A 24,179-nucleotide genomic window follows, 5' to 3' on the forward strand; every position below is an offset into this window, starting at 1 on the left:
AGGTAGGGGTACCAAAGGGCTACAGAACCGGGGCTTAGGTGCAGAGGCTTGGCAGTCGGGACAAGACTCACAATATACACGAATATCGTGATGCATGCCTGGCCAAACAAAACAGTGTAATATCCTTTCGGTGGTTTTCTGGACTCCAGGTGACCTCCCATCACATGTCCGTGGGCCAGGTCCAGCACCTGCCGCCGGTAGGGTTTTGGCACGACTAATAGTTGCACCGTATCTTCCCCCTTTTTCTCTATCTGATAGAGTAAATCATTCTCCAGAACCATGTAAGGATATGCCAGCCTAGAGCCAGGTTCTACGGGTACCCCATTTATCACTTTTACATTTGTCCTAGCCTGAGAAAGGGTAGGATCCTTTATTTGCTTGCTTTGGAAGTCATCTTTCGGAACTTCTAAATCCGGCAAACGGGGAGGTGGACGGCTGTCGGCCTCCTCCTCTTCCCCTGTCTCCTCCGTATCACCCGCCATGACTGAAAACGGGAACTGCAGGTCATTTCCCGCAGACTCTTCCCCAGAGTCTTCCGAGGAGACCTCTTCCAGGGCTTCGGGACCCACACGCGCCCTGGGAGAAGAATCATGTACACTATTACCCGAGGGCATCAACTGATTCTCCCACAATTGCCAGAAGTGGGGAAAATCCCGGCCCAGGATAACATAATGCAATAACGCCGGGACGAGTCCCACTTTATGTTGCACAGACCCATAGGAAGTAGTAATGCATATGACCGTGGTGAGGTACGAACAGGTGTCTCCATGCACACACGTTACAGAAAATTTGTCTGATGGTCCAGTCGGGGCTGACACCAGACTGGCCTTCACCAGAGTCACCACACTTCCCGAGTCTAACAATGCCACACTTGTGTGAAGTTGGCACCCCATGTTCTCAAAAGATGAATAAAAATACACCATTTGTTTGTGCTGCGTTTGTGCCGCAAAAATGAACGTTTGCGCCGCTTTGGTTCCAGAGATATTGCGCGTTATATTTTTATGAAGCTCCGCCCACTTTCCACCCCATGTTCTTAAATTTTAAAAATGAATACACCATTTGTTTGTGCTGCGTTTGTGCTGGTTTGTGCCGCAAAAATGAACGTTTGCACCGCTTTGGTTTCCGAGATATTGTGCGCTCAATTTGCTGAAACTCCACCCACTTTCCACCCCATGTTCTTAAATTTTAAAAATGAATACACCATTCGTTTGTGCTGCGTTTGTGCTGGTTTGTGCCGCAAAAATGAACGTTTGCGCCGCTTTGGTTCCAGAGATATTGCGCGTTATATTTTTATGAAGCTCCGCCCACTTTCCACCCCATGTTCTTAAATTTTAAAAATGAATACACCATTTGTTTGTGCTGCGTTTGTGCTGGTTTGTGCCGCAAAAATGAACGTTTGCACCGCTTTGGTTTCTGAGATATTGTGCGCTCAATTTGCTGAAACTCCACCCACTTTCCACCCCATGTTCTTAAATTTTAAAAATGAATACACCATTCGTTTGTGCTGCGTTTGTGCTGGTTTGTGCCGCAAAAATGAACGTTTGCGCCGCTTTGGTTCCAGAGATATTGCGCGTTATATTTTTATGAAGCTCCGCCCACTTTCCACCCCATGTTCTTAAATTTTAAAAATGAATACACCATTTGTTTGTGCTGCGTTTGTGCTGGTTTGTGCCGCAAAAATGAACGTTTGCACCGCTTTGGTTTCCGAGACATTGTGCGCTCAATTTGCTGAAACTCCACCCACTTTCCACCCCATGTTCTTAAATTTTAAAAATGAATACACCATTCGTTTGTGCTGCGTTTGTGCTGGTTTGTGCCGCAAAAATGAACGTTTGCGCCGCTTTGGTTCCAGAGATATTGCGCGTTATATTTTTATGAAGCTCCGCCCACTTTCCACCCCATGTTCTTAAATTTTAAAAATGAATACACCATTTGTTTGTGCTGCGTTTGTGCTGGTTTGTGCCGCAAAAATGAACGTTTGCACCGCTTTGGTTTCCGAGATATTGTGCGCTCAATTTGCTGAAACTCCACCCACTTTCCACCCCATTTTCTTAAATTTTAAAAATGAATACACCATTCGTTTGTGCTGCGTTTGTGCTGGTTTGTGCCGCAAAAATGAACGTTTGCGCCGCTTTGGTTCCAGAGATATTGCGCGTTATATTTTTATGAAGCTCCGCCCACTTTCCACCCCATGTTCTTAAATTTTAAAAATGAATACACCATTCGTTTGTGCTGCGTTTGTGCTTGTTTGCGCTGCAAAAAAAAACGTTTGTGCCGCTTTGGTTTATTAACGTTTGTGCCGCTTTGGTTTACGAGATATTGTGCGCTAAATTTGCTGTAACTCCACCCACTTTCCACCCCATGTTCTCAAATTTTAAAAATAAATAAATACATCATTCATTTGTGCTGTATCTCGCACTGAGTTTGTGCCTCAAATCACTGTAACTGATATATGGATAAAGGGAGATAAAAAGAAATGAAAAACACCGGCTAGCCATAGCAATTTTATAATAAAAAAATGTATAAATTGTTCCTTACTAGACCCCATACTTCATTTCGATTTCCTGCTTGTGATGCCCCTCCCCCACACACTGTAACTTGGGGAAAGGCCTAACAATTTGACTACTAGCTGAGAGACTCCCAGGGTAAATCAAGTGTACTTACTTATTTGAACTGAAAATGTGCTAAACTGTCTTGGTAGATTTCTGCAAAGCTATTACCTGAGCAAAGAAACTTTAGTTCAATCATGGAGTTGTACTTTTATCTGTCTACAAGAGTGTTTCCCAAGCAGGGTGCCTGCAGGTGTTGCAAAACTACAACTCCCAGCATGACCGGACAGTCAAAGGCTGTCCGGGTATGCTGGGGGTTGTAGTTCTCCAACACATCAAGTTGTTTGTAATTACAGTAATGCTTTAACCCATTAAAAGAGTACTCTGCTGCAAAACTTATCCCCTATCCCACTCCCCGGGGGGGGGGGGGGTTTGGTACTGACCACTGGGACCCCCTGCAATCTCCTGCAGTGGCCCTCAGTGCTCCCCTGCATGGAGCAATCACCGCCCTGTGCAGAGTGACTGCCAACCACAGGGCTTTGCTGTGGCAGGCACGCCCCCACCATTTATTACTATGGGAGAGGCAGAGATACACAATACACTTTTCATCTGTAAAAGTAGAGAGAAGTGAGCATGCTAAGAATAGGATTATTTAATCTCAGTACAGTGATCCCTCAACACATACAATGGCCCCAACATACGATCATTTCAACATATGAAGGACTCTGTTGAATGCAGCATCACCTGCTGCTCCAGTATGGTTTTAACATACGATGATTCACCTGGAACTAATTACCATTGTATGTTGAGGGACCACTGTATCTTAACTATTAAAAATTATGTAATCAATTATTTTCCATATAATACACTGCATGTAAAACTAATAAAAACATTTTTTGTTTTGATCAGATGCCCAGGAAGCCAGCCTGTGACTATGATGACATTATAAATGTCATCTGTTCTTCACATGAAAAAATTATTACAGGACAGGCAATAGCATTCCCCTCAGAAAAAGTATGGGTAGACTTGTGTCAAAAATTAAATAACAAAATGTCACCAAAAAACCTTTACACGTTTGTAAAGACAAATCGGCACAATGTATGGGAAGCCCTTGGTCTGTACAAAGATGTTACAAATATCCCAAAACAACCTTCCAACAGTGAGAGCTCAGAAGGAACAGAGAGTCATTCATCAGTTCAGTGCTATGACATTCAGTTTGAGTTCAGTCTTTCTTTTCAGAGCTGGATCAAAATTTGGCCTGAAAAAGTAATTTACAATGACAAATCTATGTATGCTGATAAAAGAGAATACACAATCTTAAAACCTGGTACATGGACTCACATATTGAATGAGGAGATCTGGAAAAATATCAAGTCATCGTGCACACTTAAATTCAGGAGGGCAAAGGTTTATCCAAATGTTGTATCTAACTACATAGATATAACAGGGTGCTGCACAGAGTGTGATGCACAACTATCCATAAAAGTTGAAGAAATACCAGAGATTGCTAAGCCAGTAGTGCTTAAGTGTATGATCTGCAATATTGATGACAGTCTCCACACAGGAAAATCAAAACGTAAATTATCAGGAGATTTAAGAAAAAGGTTGTCAAAAGAACTCTGGGAAGGACGAAAACAAGCACATGTATGGCGCGCAGCTGAGGCTTATAAAGTTATGGATGTTGGTGACCCTGAGCCTAGCCATCTACCAAATCTAGCAACGTTAAGAAAAGCCAAGCAAGAGATTGGCGAAAGAGAGTTAATGCACAAGGACCCAATTCTTTCATTACATCTCCTGAAATACAGTGTTCCTCAGACTGGAAGCATACACAACATTGGTCTAGATAAATTTTTTTGCCATTACTAGACCCAGTCTCCGATGCAAGTCTACCAAATAAAGTCAAAGAACTTGGGTTCCTATGTAAGTTTTGATGCAACAGGTTCAGTAGTGAGAAAACTAAAAAGACCTGTTGGCATTTCTGCACACATCTTTTTGTACCAAGGGGTTTTGTGTTCGAGTGGAGATCATATCCCAGTAGTGCAGATGCTTTCTGAGAGCCATACTGTTAATTCTATAGCACAATGGCTGACTGAATGGAAACAAGCAGGTGCTACTGTTCCAAAGGAAGCAGTTTGTGATTTCTCCCTCGCTTTGCTTGGAGCTCTAGTTAAGGCTTTCACTCCTTACCCCGACTTGAAGACATATATAAATCAGTGTTTTGGAGTGTTGACCAGGAATGTTGCATCAAAACTACCACCATGCTTTATTAGAATTGATGTTGCGCACTGTATCAAGCTTATTAGCCGATGGGAATGTCTGAGGCAAGCTGGAAACAGAGTAAGGGAATTCTATCTCAGAGCAATGGCACAACTTCTACAGTCTACATCACTTGATGATGCGAGAGAACTCATTCATTCAATTTCAGTTGTTGCTTTTAGTGAATCAGAAGGGAATGATGACAGAGGCACACCAGTTTTATCAGAGACTAGCAAAGTTCAACTGAAGAGACGGATTGCAGAGGGACGTGTTTTACTCACTGTCACTGAAGATGACTATGGAGTAGAGATGAAAGAACAAGAGGATGAGCCAATTCAACCATGCCAAACAGACCTGAAAATATGGGCAACAGAAATTTGTGAAAGGAGTAAGATGCTTGCAGCAAATCATGGTGACCGAGACAATTTACATTTCCTTCCAGAACTTGTTCCAAATCTTTTAAGAATGGCATGTTACCTTCCACTTTGGACAGCCATAATGGTTCCACACTTTAAAAGTGTGAACATGACAGCAAGTTCTGCAAATGTTGAGGCTGAATTTAAGAACATAAAAAATGGACTCTTTAAACATGAATGTCTCCCTATTAGAACCGACCGATTTGTAATTCGTCACCTTGAATTTATGGAAGGCAAAATGAGACTTTCCTCAGCTCCCATAAAGAAAACCGAAAGCAGTGAAAATATGAGCCAAGAGAATGGGCAAAAAAACAGCAACTGTGAGGAGGATTCACAAGTTCACATAAAATTGGGTGATGAAAGTAGCTTGCAGGAGCAGCCTGTTGAAAATTGGAAAGGTCTCAGTATTCCTCCAAAAAAGAGATTGTCCTACCTAACCCCATGTTCCGAGTTGCTGCACATGGACACAAAATTTAACCGAAAAAAAAAGGTGAGCATTTTGAAAAATGGTAACCATCTAGCTAAAAAACCAATACAAGTAAACAAAAAGCTTATAAGTATCATTAATACCTGTGCATTTGATTCATTTTGCCAGTGTCTTTGTTGTGCATTCTGGGACAGTGGATTATTTTGCAATTATGTCATCAAAGAAAACACCGTTGAAATTTTTGAATTGGTGCAGACAATTGTGACAAAGGGAGTTGGAAAGGAAGTTTATGCAATGAGGGCTAAAATACTGTCTGGAATATTTGAATATGTTCAGCTGAAGTCAGGTGTGAGGCAGGTCAATGCTGAATGTAATGTTGCACACATAATCTCAATGACAATGAGACAGGTACCAAGTGTAATAATTAAAACACAGTGTTCTTCTGTGTACTGCAATAGAAATATAGCTAATTCAAGAGCAATCCCTCTTCTGCCAATCAATATACATATTTTAGAAACTAATGGGCTTAGTAAACTTCAGCTAGCATTGGAAGATGGGCTACACCTAAATGTTTCAAAATGTCTAAAGCCATTAAAGTCACCTCAAGAGTGTCCAGATGGCTTGAAAATTCAGGATGCATCTTCATTGAAATTCCTTTGCAGTGGTTCGGTCACGCACAGCTGCACCACTGGACAAGTACTTTGTATTGAAATAAGTGCAGAAACACAGTATACACTGTCCGAAATACCTGTGAACATACATCTGGACAGTCATTCATTTGTGCTACGAGGGGTTGTTGCCTTCATTCCAGGAACTGGCAATATGTCTCTTGGTCATTATGTTGCCTATTGTAGAAGAAAATTTAATGGCTGGGAGAAATATGATGACCTGTGTGACTTTATTACAACAGCCTCTGCAAAGACCAAGATACAACCCCATGTTGTAATATTTACAAAGGAGGAGTGAATATGTGGAGAATCTGTCTCATCATGAGTCCCGTGGCAAGTCACAGGCTCCAAGATTGTTGTGGAAAGTTTAAAAGTATCCTGGCACCAAACAAAGTGTTAGTAATGCTTTCCTCTAAGGTTGTTTTGGTGCTTAAAGTGTATGTTTAAAATAACCTAAAATATGCCTTACCAATATTTTTTTATTCTGTTAACATTTTGTTAATGTGGATTTCCCATTATGATTAAACCGTTTCATGGTTCTTTAAACAGTTCTGCTGTCTACAAAGTTTCATCTGTTATTGGTAATTCCATTTTTATCTGTGTTTGATTTGCAAAGATTTATTAAGCTCTGAAGGTCCTGTTTAGTTGGACAGCTATATTAAAATAACAATACTTTTGTTTTGAGCCAGACACAAAATCATGGTCTACCACGGTTTTGAGTCCAGCAAGAAAACCACATATGGAGCAAAAATGAGCCAACTAGGGTCACTTGCGGACCCCAGCCAGATCATAGAAATGAATGGAGCGTATGCCCAGTATGCCCAAATGTAATGTTAACCCAGCCATATTCACACTGCAATCCAAAGCCATCACACACAAAGTGGTGATGTCTACGGTCATTGCATATTTATGCAAAGATTTTCATAGAAGATGACAGTCACTTTACATAAACTGGCCAACGTCAAAAGTAATCACAATCTTTTTTTTCCCTGGAATTCTTTTTATAGTGCAACGTAATTTGGCTAAACAATGTGTTAGGCCTGCTGGGTAATATAAAAAAAAGAAAAAAAACCCCTCAGCAGGCCCAGATGGAACTATGGGAGCCACTGGGTCCTAAAACCCTCCCTGCGAGGTGACGTCAGCAGGGAGAGGACAGCCAACACTCACGTGACAAAAATAACCAATAAGACTGCAGCTGAAAAGTCAGACACACCTCTGGCTGAGAAACCACAACAGAAAATATATACAATAATTTAATAACGTTGAGACCAGGTGCGGACCACTGGTGCCCCCGCCGATCTAGATTCCCTACGCTGCAACCCTAACTAGACCGTCAGACTTCACACCCGCAAGGGTGGGTGGAGTTTCAGCAAATTGAGCGCACAATATCTCGGAAACCAAAGCGGTGCAAACGTTCATTTTTGCGGCACAAACCAGCACAAACGCAGCACAAACAAATGGTGTATTCATTTTTAAAATTTAAGAACATGGGGTGGAAAGTGGGCGGAGCTTCATAAAAATATAACGCGCAATATCTCTGGAACCAAAGCGGCGCAAACGTTCATTTTTGCGGCACAAACCAGCACAAACGCAGCACAAACAAATGGTGTATTTTTATTCATCTTTTGAGAACATGGGGTGCCAACTTCACTCAGGTCAATGCCACCACATTTTGCCATCAACAGTTAAATCACACAAGTGTTTTTCCACATCCTTTTGACCGGCATTCACACTCACTACCCGTCCAACCATAGACATGCGGTTTTTAGAGTCTGTGACGTCGCACTGCATGGGTTCAGTAGTGACCGGACAGTTCGCAGCAATATGTCCCATCTCTTGGCAGCGGAAACACCTAATGGGCCCCTTGCTTAGACCATAGTTCGTTACTCTCGGCCTCGCAGTGCGGACAGTCCCGTTTTCCTCCCCCACTGTCTTAGGGATTTTTCCTTCTCCCCTACTCCCTGGAACAGTCTTACCGGTTCCACGTGGAGACGATGAAGAACGAGGTGGGGTAGCGTCGTCTCGGAGTCCTTCCGCCACGGAGTAACGTTCAACCAGATCCACCAGTTGATCTGCCGTCATAGGATTTCCATGGCTTGCCCACTTCCTCAGGGCTGGCGGTAGAGCTATCAGGTACTTGTCCATGACGACTCTCTGGATTATCTCTGGCGCTGTCAGCACCTCGGGTTGTAGCCACTTCTTCGTCACGTGGATCAGGTCGAACATCTGTGACCGCGGTGGTTTATCCGGTTGATAAGTCCATTGATGCACTCTCTGTGCACGGACAGCGGTCGTCACTCCCAGCCGGGCCAAGATCTCGGCTTTCAATTTGTCAAAGTCCTGCGCGGCTTCAGGCTCTAAGTCATAATAAGCCTTTTGGGCCTCACTGGAAAGAAACGGGGCAATCAGGCCGGCCCATTGTGCCTTCGGCCATTTTTCTCGCACCGCCGTCCATTCAAACGTGGTCAGGTATGCCTCGACGTCATCTTCGGTCATCATTTTCTGCCAGTACCGACTCACGTGAATCACTCTCGACTCGGCTTCCAGGTTAAGCTCAGGTAAGCTTGCCAAGCGCTGCGCCACCTGCTGGAGAAGCGAACGATCGGTAACTGTCATGTCCACCAACTCCTTCAGGTGGGCCATCATCACCCGATTAGCTTCTTGCTGGACGGCGGTGGACTGTACCAGCGCTTTCACCACGTCCTCCATGCTCATGCTTGCAACGTGATGCCCGCGTTCTCCACCACAATGTGATAAAACACTCCGGGATCGCCTTTGCTGGGGTCAAAGGTCACGTGCGTTCCGCATGAAACTCAGGCGCAGAGCTGGGATTCAGGTATAACTGACACTGGGTCAGGTTTATTAATGGTGAAAGCAATGCATAAAGAAATAAAACATAAAACAAATCCTTGCCTGTCTGGCACTAACTAAACAATGGACAACCTAACTACCAACTGGCGGGCTTCTCCCGTCCAGCCAAACCACAGTTGCAGTGGGCACTGCTTTCACTCACGTGTGTCTCTCACACAGACAGGCTCTCTGTGTTCCCAGGCTGAGACACTCACACAACCACCTGGCATCCTTTTATATCCACCTCCCATTATTCATTAGCAAGCAGGTGCGATACTGACCAGACTAGGCCACATAGGAAAGGAATCTGGGCGAGATATACCTGCCCTCATCCACTATTCCCACATGATTCTCACAATACCTACAGGAAGGTAGCGATGGGAGGACAATACCCTGTCAGTTCCCTTACATGCTAACTATTAACTGATCCCAAGGCTCCTACCCTTACAAGGGCAGTCCACAGCTAGCCCTATATTGCACATGCCCTGCACTTTCCCTATAAGGAGCGTCCCAACGCGTTTCATCCAAGTAACTCTTCAGGGGGACTAACTTATTTAATGTGCCATAGTGCTATAGCTAAGAGACATACATCCTCCTGCTCTCTATGCTATCTGCTGTCTGCAGGGAGCGGAAGGAAGAGGGCATATATATATATCATTAGATTAATCCACACATATTGCCGCAATTAATTAATTAATGCATATCAGTTCACTCATACCTGGCATACCAGTCACCCCCCATTATATGGTTTAACCTTCCCAGGGCGCGCGTCATGATTCGCGCTAAAAACGCCCCCCAATGACATCACTGGAAAAAAGTCCCATGTGTAATGAGCGGATGAAGCCCCATTTCAAAAATAATAATAATAATAATAATCTTTATTTTTATATAGCGCTAACATATTCCGCAGCGCTTTACAGTTTGCACACATTTTCATCACTGTCCCCGATGGGGGTTCACAATCTAAATTCCCTATCAGTATGTCTTTGGAGTGTGGGAGGAAACCGGAGTACCCGGAGGAAACCCACGCAAACACGGGGAGAACATACAAACTCCTTGCAGATGTTGTCCTTGGTGGGATAAAAATGGTGGATGCCCCACTTCCGGTAACCAGCCACTTACACGGACGACACATTTCTGGTTCACAGGACACACTCATACCTGGCGTGTCAAACATCCCACGTTAGACAACCTAACTCACACAGGGCGCGCGTCATAGTTCGCGCTAAACACTGCCCCAGTAAAATCCCTTGAACCGATGACGCCCCACTTCCGGTGAAAACAAGATGGTAGATGCCCCACTTCCGGTGACATCCATCGGCCAAACGGCGCCACACTTCCGGTTAGCGGGGCACACATCCTGCCCCACTTCCGAGGATGCCGCCCCCAGCATCGTCATCAAAGAAACGCTGAAGAAATAACATTTCAAAACAGCGAAACAGGGACATATATAGATAATGTAAAATAAGTTGAAAATTTGGCAGCGATAACCAATCATAGATAAAGGCACCAGAGAGGAACAATAATTCACCCCATTATTGGAAAGCGCATAAAACGCGCACGGCGCCGCTCTAACGGATGCTGCTGTACATGCGGTAGAGAGGTGCCCATTGTAGGACGGCACCATATAGCGCTGAGTGAGGTGCTGCGAGATGTAGCACAGTGGCGTAAGGTGAAGCCACTAGAGATGAGCGACTTTGCCTTTTTTCGGGTCGAGTCGGGTTTCTTGAAACCCGACTTTCGCAAAAGTCGGGTCGAACGAAATCGGCCGATTATCGTGAAAAGTCGAAGGCCGACTGAAACACGAAACCCAATGCAAGTCAATGGGGAAGGAAAGTCGGCAGTGAGAGGACAGGAAACACATCTACAGTGCCCATTTGAATGCCAAAAACATCAATTCTTATTACTTAAGCTTGTCAACCTTAATTTACTTTATAATAGTTAGGCATTGAAAACTGGGGGTTATTTGGCTAAAGTTGTGGGGGGTAGGGCTGTCTCCAGATTTTCGTGGGCCCAGGGCCAAAGAGTGTCAATGGGCTCCTTTAACACATGCCACAATTCATGATCCTCTGATATGGCAGAGAAATAGCAGTATAGTACAATGAAAAATACTTCACTTCTTACATCACTGTCATGATCCATGCGGAATCATGTCAGATAAGAGCACTGGTAACCTTTTTTTTCGTCTCTCTAAGCTTTGTGCTGTGGTGCTAATAAAAATATGGATATCTTATAGCCTACATATTGTAATATATTGTTTATATGCTTTGATATAGTGTGGTCATTAGACCAAGGGTAGAAAGTATTGCAAATATGAAATATGGTTGTTTGAATCCAAACACTATATTGCAATATACTAGGGTGTAATATCATTAATGCTGGACTTTGATACTGAGACACAAAGCGTTTGCTCTGTGTCAATACCGTAAGACAAGGAATTGTTCTGTGGTCTTTGAAGCTCTGTGTTTCAAAGATTCATTATCCTGATTTGCACACAAGTGACCCCTGTTGACAAACAGTGATAGATACTGAATATTTCACTTGGGGGGTGGTTGATGGGAATTCTACAAGGAGCTTTCCAACTAATTCTGTGTGGTATTCTAATATAAGAGTTGTGTGGTGCATTCTTACATATAAGCTAGGACAATAGGAATAACAACTGTACAGATAATGAATATTTATGCTGCTTGAACAAGGAAGTCTTGTGCTCAATAATAGTATGATTCTCGATTAACAAGAGAGACCAAAATGTTTTATGGTCTCATGTAGCAATATTGGGTCATGCATGACATCAATAATCGAGGACCGATTGTGATACATATCTTGACATGTCTTAGTGTGTGTCTGAGTTACGATAGGTATCCAGTTTTCAGAATAGGTGATTATGGAAGTCATGCTGCCCATCTTAGAGCATTATGCTATGAGCATGAAGAGTTAACTTTGTAACAAGCAACATATGTTGAACTTTGAACAATGATAGACAACTTTGACAAGTTGACCGGAGGCAAACAGAGCCTGGGTTATAATCAGTAGCAAAACATTGTGCTATTGTTAAGAGACATGCTAATGACAAACGAATCTCAAACAAACTAAGATTATAGTAGTCTACTGAATAACAAACAGACCTTGAAGTCTTGTGCAGTTTCAAGATTCTGATGACTCAGCCTAAACATACTGCACAGAGGGAATGTGGGAATTTTGTGTATAAAATATATATATTATAAAAAGGTGGACCCAGTGGCATGTATAAAAAGGTGGACCCAGTTCAGTGAGGGAGGGACATTTCCAGCAAGGGACATTTCCAGAAGCTATCGTGGGTGCACGGTTTCTGTGATGACAAGACCAGAGCATTTCCTTCTCATTTGACACTGTGGTCCCTCCAGTGGAGAAGTGATGTTGCAATACTACTTGGTAATGTATAGTATGGATACTTATTTCTCTATGTATTATAATTCATATTGACTGTATGATTCACATGAAATTAATTAACAAAACGGGGTAATATTATATCTGCCATTCCATTAATTTGGTGTTTTATAATCATTGTATAATAAAATTGTGTTATATCCAAGTAGTAGCCTTCTTTAAAGCCGTATCTGAACCTTATTGCTAAACAGTTGGCAATACATGTGCTTAGAGATAGTTTTCCCCCGGTGGCCAGTATGGTCATTGCACTGGTGTTTTTAGAGATAGTTTTGCCCCCGGTGGTGGTAAGTGTAATTGCACGGGAATCACTAACAGGTGTGTTTACTTAATAAAGGTGTGTCAGTTGTGCTGACTGACGTTGGTGATATTGTTGTTTTTTTCCAACCATGCTGGGTGAAGGAAGAAGCTGAGGAGAGTCCAGGACAGCTCAGTCAGAGTCCTGGAGTGGCAGCTATGGTGTCAGCGAGGAGTTCATGTAAAGCATGGTGGAGTGGCAGTTATGGTGTCAGTGAAGAATTCTTGCAAAGCTTGGTGGAGTGGCAGCTATGGTGTAGAGCTGGACTCTTTTGCTGGAAGCTGCACTCAGGTGCTGGACTCCGTTGCTGGACAGCTGCACTCAGGTGCTGGACTCCGTTGCTGGACAGTGCACCCAGGTGTTGGACACGGTGGGAGGAAGATGCACTCAGGTGTTGGAGTCTGTTGCCTGGAGCAAGTGCATCAGAGCAAAGCTAAGTGTTTCCCTGTTTGTCACTTTTCCTCATGTTGGTGTTAGTACAGCGGTGGGGCCAGTGCCTGCACCACCCAGCTCCCTAGTAAGGAATAGGTGTAGGGTGTGCTAGGGTGACAGGTATCCTGATTGGCGACAGGTGAGGAGCCTGTATAGGGAACGTTAGGAGTGTTATGGAAACTGACTCAGGGGAGTGCAGGAGGTCTCCACATTCCCCATTCCCTATCGCAGGGCCCATCATTGTAAATGTTTCCCTATCCCCTGTGTCTTGTTGTATTAATTACCGACCCGCTGGCCGTGTCACACAGGACGGGGCACGTGACAATCACATGACTGATATCCATTTTAAATTCTCCAATAGCTCCAAAAACGGACAGTATATTACTCCATACAGTATTATGGCCACCGCATAGTGCGCTATACAGTGTGGTGTAGTGACCACTGTGTCCACTAGGGGGCGCTGTATGGATGTCCCAGGAGAGTGGATGAATGGCAAGATACTGAATGACCGTTATGTATCTCAAGGTGGGTGGCCTTGAGATGGAGATTTATGTGTGCGTTAATCAGCAGTGATACTGCTGAGGTGCTGGTTCAATGTGTCAGAGACTAGTTACCTACAAACCCACCCAGGGGGTGTGTTTAAAGAACACTGTTGTAAAGAGTGTGTAAATGCTTGAAGGACCTGTGATGAGGTCAGAGTCATGTGACCCGGTGGGCGTGGCTATGAACCATATAATGTGGCCAGGGTAAGTCACATGTGGTGAATGCAGGGACCCGATTAGTCCGTTTGGAAGGTCTCGTGTGGCTACCTTCCTGACAGCATGTGGACGCTGTGTTTAATGGCTGCAAGTGCCTGAGAGTTCCCTGGAGGGAATGAATGTCTGCAGTATGGGGAAGCAGCCATGAGAGAACCCTGATGGGGTAAGATATAACTGTGAGGCTGAAAAGCCTGCGTATTGGACATTGATAACAGAGTGAAGCTCTGTCATGGACGCTATGTCATTTATATAATCTTTATGTTGCTGGTCATGGTTTATGATGCCTAATAAACCGCATGGACTGTTATGATTTGATGGAAAATCTGTGCTGGATCTGATTTTGTGGCTGCTGAGCGAGTATCCCCTACTTGAATGACAGCGCTACCTCACAATTCGTGGAGAAAGCTATGGGCATTGTTGTAGCCTTGTTGCTGGGAGCAACGGAAGAGGACTGCAAAGTCGGTTGCTAAGGGCAACATTGAGCCAGGAGGGCTGACGGTTGGGGAAGCCACTGCCCGACTGTAGTTCTGGAACCGTGGGGCGGCCTAGTTAGTAAGGCGTGTTGTACTGACCGGGGTCAGTGAGAAAGAGACTGGTGATTGCTATAGGGTGCCTCTGCGGAGAAGAGGTATCCGAGGACCTGTGTGGCCGACACAGGTAACCGACAGGTGTTCGTGTTGTACTGACCTGGGTCAGTGGGAAAGACTGTGTACCTGGAGGGTTCAGTGAGCAAGGTCCTGGAGGGTCAGTGTTGGGAGATTCTAGGAGAAGAATCGGATCCCTGGAGCACGTGGTATGACCTTGGACCTGGTGAGGTGTGAGTTTTGGGCAGTCTCAGGCGGAGACGGATGTCCTGAAGAGCAACCGCTAAGCCCCTGGACCTGGTGAGGCCGGTGTGTTGGGAAACCCTGGGAGGAGGGCCGCTCCCTGAATAGCACCCGGTGCGCCCTGTGTGTTGGATGGTCTCAGGTGGAGACGGAACGTCTTGAATAGCACACAGAAAGGACACGTGAGTTTTGTGTGGTGTGTTTTTTTTTCTTTTCTCAACTTAGCCTGCGGTGGCTCATTGGGAGTCTGAAGGTGACAAGCGGCTTCCTGTAACTCGGCAGGGTTACGAAGGGGACAAGCCGCTCCCGGTAACTCGGCGGGGTCACGAAGGCGACAAGCGGCTTCCTGTAACTCGGCGGGGTTACGAAGAGGACACCAGCCGCTGTGTGTGAACAGCAGCCGGTGGTGTCGGTGATCGGTGACAGCAGGCGCTGTGGTGGTGCCAGCAAGGACTTGTGTGGTATCGTTAAAAGACATAAACTGTGTTGTGTGAACTGTGGTCTGAGAAGACCGGTATAACGGACATGGGAAAATCCCGAAAAGGGGCGGTGGCCCAAATCAGGGTGGTAGCCCAAAAGGGGTGGAGTCCCAGTAGGGGGCGGCGACCCAAATTGGGGTGGTCCAGAAAGGGGCCGGTGTGTCAAAAGAGGAAATGGCAGCACTGGTTGCCTCAGTGGGTATGTCTGGGGGACCGCAGTGTGTGTATGTCTTTTGAGGAGTGCAGCATGTATTTTCCAGATAATGACGGGCCACAGGTGTGTACCGTGATGCTGCACTGGGAAGGAGTCTCTGGTAGACTGGACTCAGAGAGTCAGGCGAACTCTGACAGGAACACCTCTCGTTTTATCTCTGACCGAGAAAAACGCCAGGGTTCGCTGTAAACATGGGGTCACAGTGAACTATGCAGTAGACCGAGTAATGTTTGAGGGGACCAAAGGTGGTGAGTGCCAAGGGGGCGGGATACCACGTGATTTAGTCTATGCCTTGGAGAGGGGCCGGGACTTTGTGTTGTTTGATAATGTATGGTCGAATGAGGGAGACGTTTCTACTGTTGGATTAAAAGACGTTGAGACGGTGACGCCTCCTAAAGTGGACAGGTCTGATGTAGAACTGACCGGAAGAAGTACATCTGCCCAACTGACGGACCTGAAGTCTCGTGACAAGACAGATGGTGGGCTGGGAGATGAGGTGACTGGAGTGGACACACGGTCAGAGGGTAACTGGAGGGTTGACTCGGATGATCGGCGTGATTCAGACTCTAGGGGTGACTGTGGCTCTGAGAGAGAAAGGGAGCACAGACTAGATGACCTAGAGAAAGAAGTCTTCGAGCTCAAAGGTCACCTGGTATTGTGGCAGGGTCTGAATAAATCCCTCAGAGAAGAGGTAGGAGTACTAACAGAAACTGTAAGAAGCCTTCTGCGGGAGAAGTGGGACGAAGACTTACAGCGGCCAGGCCTGAATGAGGAACAGTGTGAAGCCAAAAAGAAACTGAAAAGTATGGAAGCAGAGGTGATTCGTTTGCAGACGGAGCTTGCTGCTGCAGAGTGTGCTAAAAGACAAGCACAGCAGGAAAGAGATGAACTGGCTGATGTGATTGCCAACAACAGAGGTGAAGGTGCTCTGGCTTTGGAAGAAAAGAGGCGGTTAGAGTCTCGCATTGTTCAGCTGGAAGAAGAAGTGGAGGAAGAACACGGCAACGTTGAATCAGCCAATGACAAGCTGAGAAAGGCCACACTTCAGGTTGACCAGATGGATGCTGATCTGAAGGACAGAACGTAGTAATACTCAGAAGAATGAGAGTGCCCGTCAGCAATTAGTTCGCCAGAATAAGGACTTAGAAGCAAAGGTTGTACTACTGGAGGAACAGCTTGATGCAGAAATTAAAGTGCGACAATCTGCTAGCAAACAAGTACGTCGTACAGAGAAAAAAACCGAAGGTTGTACTAAGGCAAATGGATGATTAAAGGCGTAATTCTGAGCAGTACAAAGGCCTGGTGGAGGGAAATGATGTGCGTCTGAAACAGTTGATACGCCAGGTGAAGAAGCAGAGAAAGAGGCTCAACGTGCCAATACGTTGCACCGTAAATTACAGTGTGAACTGGAGGTTGCTACGGAGACAGCAGATGCAAAGAACTGTGAGGTTAATGCACTGAAAAGTAAACTTAGATGTGGTGGGGTACCATTTCTTACAAGACGCTTAGATAGAGAAAGGATGGTGACTAACCAGTGTCTGACGACGCAGACAGACTGTGACTGGAGGGTCAAAGCCAATGACCGATATTCTGACCGCTGGAGGCGGGGGAGGTCTATCGCAGGAACGAGGCCGTATGACAGGTGGAGACGGTTCTCTCGACCTGGGGGGCAAGGTGTAATGAGTGCCCGGTCTCGAAATCCTGGTGTAATGTTGTGTGTTCAACTCCACAAGTTTGAACAGAGGGGGGAGGTATGTGGTGTAGTGATCACTGTGTCCACTAGGGGGCGCTGTATGGATGTCCCAGGAGAGTGGATGAATGGCAAGATACTGAATGACCGTTATGTATCTCAAGGTGGGTGGCCTTGAGATGGAGATTTATGTGTGCGTTAATCAGCAGTGATACTGCTGAGGTGCTGGTTCAATGTGTCAGGGACTAGTTACCTACAAACCCACCCAGGGGGTGTGTTTAAAGAACACTGTTGTAAAGAGTGTGTAAATGCTTGAAGGACCTGTGATGAGTATCAAATACAGCAGAAATGCCAATATCAATCCGAAATGACAAATATTTCTCATCCAAATTTATATATATAGCAGCAAATGAGATTAAATATAACTTTTAATGCAAAAACTTAAAAGTACCAAAAATAATAGTGTCACCCACAAGTGAATTTAAAATGAGATGCAAAATAAATGGGTGATCCTCAAAGGATAATTGCAAGCAACCAAACGCATCACACAGGGATATAGAATGTAACTAATAAATCAGATCACAATCTATATAATGGATACAGCATAAATAGTTAGCACAATGCTATAGCCAATTGCACATGTATGCACATATATATTTCATAGGTTAGACCAACAGGTTCATAGCCTTCAATAGATGAGACTTCAAAGAAAAAAGGAACAATCTCACCGGTTTATGCAGACGGTCAGAAGTCACCAGGGATACTCTACAGGAAGGTAGCGATGGGAGGACAATACCCTGTCAGTTCCTTTACATACTAACCATTAACTGATCCCCAGGCTCCTGCCTTTACAAGGGCAGTCCACAGCTAGCCCTATATTGCACATGCCCTGCACTTTCCCTATAAGGAGCGTCCCAAAGCGTTTCATCCAAGTAACTCTTCAGGGGACTAACTTGTTATTCCAGCGGCTCTGTGAGGTAACAGAGTTTGCCCCTGTACACACCGGGTCAGCGGTTAACCCGCTGGTGTTTAGTTGTGCTCCACCATTACTGAGCAGCAGTTTTCCATCTCTGCACGGTGGACCCCTGGTTGCGATCGCACTTCCTAATATTTTATATTTAGTGCGATCCGCAACCCTAACACCATGTATTGTGAGATTTTGAGTGCAAACCTCATTCCATCAGCAATGGCATTGAAGATGAAACGTGGATGGGTCTTTCAGCATGATAATGATTCCAAGCACACCACCAGAGCAACAAAGGAGTGGCTTTGTAAGAAGCATATGAAGGTCCTGGAGTGGCCTAGCCAGTCTCATGAAGTCCACTTTGGTTCATACAATGACGCATGGTGCGATCTGACACTGATGTTTCTTAAGCTTGAAGTTCTGAATCCCTGGTGGTGTAGTGTGTTACTGTCTGATGGTAGCCTTTGTTACGGTGGTCCCAGCTCTATCTATGTCATTCACTAAGTCCCCCATGTGTTTATGGGATTTTTGTTCACAGTTCCTGTGATAATAATAATAATAATCTTTATTTATATAGTGCCAACATATTCCGCAGTGCTTTACAGTTTAAAAGTTTCAAAACACAAGTCATAAGTAACAACGCTAACAATACAATAATTAAAGCAAAATAAGACGAAATAAGACAACCCTGCTCGTGAGAGCTTACAATCTACAATGAGGTGGGGGAGATACAGAGTACAGGTGTGTATTTACAATGGTGTATTTACAATGAAGGTCCAGCCATCTTGAGGGACTGAGGAATGGATGGAGATAGTGTATGGGCTACACACGCACACTTACACAGAGAATGACTTTGATTAGTGAATGTGATAGGCCGCTCTGAACAGGTGTGTTTTGAGGGAGCGCCTAAAACTATGCAAATTGTGGATAGTCCTGATTTCTTGGGGTAGAGCATTCCAGAGGATAGGAGCAGCACGGGAGAAGTCTTGGAGTCGGGAGTGGGAGGTACGGATTAGTGCAGAGGTTAGTCGAAAGTCGTTTGCAGAGCGCAGCGATCGGCTAGGCCGATAGACAGAAATGAGAGAAGAGATGTAAGGGGGTGCCCCACTGTGGAGAGCTTTGTGGGTGAGAACAAGTGCTCCTGTGATCATTTTGACCCCACGGGGTGAGATCTTGTGTGGAGCTCCAGATAGAGGGAGATTATCAGTGGTCTTGTATGTCTGCCATTTTCTTACTATTGCTCCCACAGTTGACTTCATCTCACCAAGCTGCTTGCCTATTGCAGATTCAGTCTTCCCAGTCTCCAGATCTCAACCTCATAGAAAACCTTTGGAGGGATTTGAAAGCCCGTGTTGCCCAGTGACAGACCCAAAACATCACTGCTTTAGAGGAGATCTGCATGGAGGAATGGGCCAACATACCACCAACAGTGTGTGCCAACCTTGTGAAGACTTACAGAAAACGTTTGACCTCTGTCATTGCCAACAAAGGATATATAAAAAATTGAGATGAACTTTTGTTAATGACCAAATACTTATTTTCCACCATAATTTCATAATTTTCAAAATAAATCTTGCCAAATCAGACAAGGTGATTTTCTGGATTTGTTTTCTCATTTTGACTCTCATAGTTGTTGTCTACCTGTGATGTTAAATTTAGGCCTCTCTCATCTTTTTAAGTGGGAAAACTTGCACAATTGGTGGCTGACTAAATACCTTTTCCCCACTGTACATGTTTTTGGGTATATTTTGGTGATATCTAACCCTCAAAAAATTGTAAAAAAATGTATCGGTACTATATTGTTCATCCATACAGTATTACATGTTCTTGGGTATATTATGGTGGTATATAATGCGCCAAAAAATTGTTACAAAATTTATTGGTATTATATTGCTAACCCATAGAGTATTATGTGTTCTTGGGTACATTTCACTGGTATCTAACCCTCGCAAAAAAAGAGTTAAAAAATGTACCTAGATTAAATTAGTCATCCATAGAGTGTAAGGTGTTTTGGGGGTATATTTTGTTGCTATTTATCCCTCAAAAAATTGCTAAAAAATGTATCAGTATTATATTGCTCATTTATAGAGTATTAGGTCTTCTTGGGTGCATTTCGATGGCCTCTTACCCTCCCAAATTTTTTTCAAAATTTGTTGGTAGTATATTGCTCATCTGTAGAGTATTACATCTTCTTGAGTGCATTTCAGTATTATCTATCCCTACAAAAAACTGTTCAAAATTTTTTCAGTATTATGTTGCTCATCCATAGAGTATTATTGTTCTTGGGTACATTTAGGTGATATTTAACCCTCAACAAAACTGTTAAAACATTTATCTGTATTTATTGCTCATCCATACAGTATTACATGTTCTTGGGTACATTTTGGTGCTATATATAACACTACAAAAGAGCATTGAGAAATTTGTCTGGATTCAGTTACTCATCCATATAGTTTTACATGCTTTCTGTTTCACAAAACTCAAAAAAATTGAAAATTTTTATTGATTCAGTTACTAATTTATAGAGTATTAAGTGCTTTCTGTTGCATTTCGGTTTTATATAAAAATTAAAAAGTTAATTGAAAAAATGTTTATGGGTTCAATGATTCATCCATACGCTGTAACATGGTTCTTGTTACATTTTTACTGGTATATTAAACTCTAAAAAACCTTCCAAAACCTTTTATGGATTCATCAATACTTTGCAACATGGTTCTTGTTACATTTCGCTGGTATTTTAATGAAGGGGATTGAAGGAAAATGCCCTTTAATGTCACCCCTTTAAGAAGTCCTATGTATATATGTTAATATTTGATGTGTTGAATGCTTGCAGTACTGCGGCATGACTACGTGTATTACCGCTTGTCTTATTGGTACTGCCACATTATATATGTGTTAACATGCTGTAGAGATTGTAATATATTGTTTTGTATTATGTTCTGCATGTTTATGTACAGATTAGGGTAAGCTAGTGCATCCTTTGGGGACATTAGTGGAGGGCACCATTAGTATATAGTTCCTAGATATAGGTAAATGTAGTTCTGTTGTGGGCCACTAGATGGGGGCATACTATTGGACCTTGTAGGTATATCTTGTTGGAAGTTCATAGAGGGTTAATTGTAGGAGGAGCTGCTATAGGATAAGCGAATGAAGGATATAGGAACAGGTTAGAAGGGCGAGCATGCCCGAAGTGTCCACAAGGACTCTAGGCCCAGGACCTAGCAGCTATGCAATGTTCAGAAAGAGCACAGGCACAGACAGACGGGTGCTGGATAGAACAGGAGCACCAAAGGAATACGCTTCTACAGCTAGGACAAGAGAAGATAATTTTGGGTCCAAGAGTCGTGTAGGGCACAGAATATTCACAACGTGGCAGATCTTAAATAGGGCTGAAACTTGTAAGTCCGGGGCAAAAAGGATGAATGGTATCCCCTATGTCTTGAGGTCCTACAGAAGTGAAGCTGCGGTGCCGCCTAGGGCGCTACTACCCAGTGATGTGCGTGAGGACAAAGAGAGCAGGAAAGGGAAGGTGCAGGAGGAATGATGGACTGTAATGTTACTGATATATCCGGGACCGTTGAAGAGAAAAGTAAAATAGTTTGTTTGGCATCTAAACCGGTTTATGTGTCCGTTCATTCTACCCTATGCACCGAAACTGAGTGTACAGGAGCTGTGCTGCATCGCAGTGGAATCCCTGATGGTGAACTAGAATCCCCAAAAGGTATGCCGGAAGAAGCTGACAATTTTTCTGTGGGAGGAGGCCAGGACACCAAGGCCCTGGTGTCCTCGGCCACGACTACCTTCCTGGCTGAATCCTATATTAAACTCCCAAAAAACTCCCAAAAATTTGTATGGATTCAATGATCTATCCATACACTGTAACTCAGTTCTTGTTATATTTCGCTGGTATAATAAACTCTAAAATAAAGCTTCCTAAGTTTTTTCTGGATTCAATGATTCATGCATACAGTTTAACGTGCTTTCTGTAAAACTACAATGGGTTAAAATTGTGAAAAACTGATTTTTTTGGTACAGTTCACAATTTTTTTTTGTCAAAAAATTGATGTCACGTTGCTACAATGTAGGTATGTGCAGGCTCCAATAGATGGCAGTAGATTGGTAGCAGGGCTGCACTTAAACAGAGCTGGCTTACAGCGCAGCAGTGAGGCTACCACAGGTGTTATGAATGAGTCACCGTAGGAGGCAAAAACAGAAATGCTAGCTAAGTCCAGAAAACCAGAGAAGTTGGCAACTATCAGATTGCAGACCCCTGAACCTATCAACACAACTAGCAGTAGCCGTGGGGGGTTCCTACGATGACCTAGACCCCTCGATCACAGCCGGAGAGATACATAGGCCTAAAGAAGGAAAAGGGGAAATCTAACTGCCCCAGAGCAGACCCCAAAGCAATAGGCAGCCCCCCACATATAATGACGTTGAAGCAAGATGAAAACACTTACACAGACAGAAAGACAGGCTGAGCAAAAGACGGGGCCCAAAAACTACCTAGATAGGAACGGATAGGAAGGCTGCTGTCTGCAATCTGCCAAAACCCTATCAGAGACAAAGCCAACAAGCTGATATAAAAATGTCCCTGAAGCAACTAAGCTTCAAAAACTAAATCAGCACTCAGGTACTTTCAGAAGACAGAGCTAACGGAACACTGCACACTCCAGCAGGGAGTGGCAGAATCCAAAAAGCAAGAAAAACAAAAACAAATCTTAAATGCAAAAGGCAAAACAGAAAACTTAGCTTTAGGAGAGCAGGAATCAGACTGGTGTCCAAGAGTCCACAGAGAAATCACCCGCAGGGCAGAAAGGCGTAGGCTGCCTTAAATCCAGTCAGTGACTCCACTCAGCCAATCGTATTCATTAGTCCCAGGTGCCTGATAATCAGGCTCACTACCTTCTTTCACTAGAATAGGGAGTTCACCAGGCCTCAGTGACGGAGGGGAAAATGAACTCACAACAGTACCCCCCCCTTGAGGAGGGGTCACCGAACCCTCAACAACGCTACCAGGGCGATCAGGGTGAGCCCGATGAAAGGCACGCACCAATCTTTTGGCATGAATATCAGAGGCAGAGACCCAGGAATTATCCTCCTGACCATAACCCTTCCACTTAACCAAATACTGGAGTCTCCGTCTAGCCAGACGGGAATCCAGAATTTTCTCTACCTCATATTCCAAGTTACCTTCAACCAATACAGGGTCCGGAGGTGCCACCTCAAGCACAACTGGCTCAACAAACCTCTTCAACAAGGACTTATGGAACACATTATGGATCTTAAATGTGACAGGAAGAGCCAAACGAAAAGAGACCGGATTAATAATCTCCAAAATCTTGTAAGGTCCAATAATTCTAGGCTTAAACTTAGGAGAAGCCACCTTCATAGCAATATTTTTTGATGATAACCACACCATATCACCAATCTTAAACTGGGGACCAATGGTCCTATGTCGATTGGAAAACCGCTGGGCCTTTTCCTGGGAGAGAGATAACTTATCCACCACTTGGTCCCAGATCTGGTGCATTCTCTCCACCACAGTGTCAACACCTGGGCAGGCAGAGGGCTCCACCTGCCCTGAAGAAAATCGAGGATGAAACCCAAAGTTCCAAAAAAAAAGGTGACATCAAAGTGGCAGAACTAGCTCTATTATTTAAAGCAAATTCGGCCAAGGGCAAAAATGAAACCCAATCATCCTGATCAGCGGAAATAAAACATCTCAAATACGACTCCAAGGTCTGGTTTGTTCTCTCTGTCTGCCCATTGGTCTGAGGGTGAAAAGCAGAGGAGAAGGACAACTGAATTCCCAACTTGGAACAGAACGTCCTCCAAAATTTAGACACAAATTGAACTCCTCTGTCAGATACAATGTTCTCAGGAATCCCGTGCAAGCGAACCACCTGTTGCAAAAACAGGGGCACC

Source organism: Dendrobates tinctorius, unplaced genomic scaffold (assembly GCF_039654945.1).
Source record: "Dendrobates tinctorius isolate UK_male_01 unplaced genomic scaffold, ASM3965494v1 ptg000171l, whole genome shotgun sequence".
NCBI classification, from domain to species: Eukaryota; Metazoa; Chordata; class Amphibia; order Anura; family Dendrobatidae; genus Dendrobates; species Dendrobates tinctorius.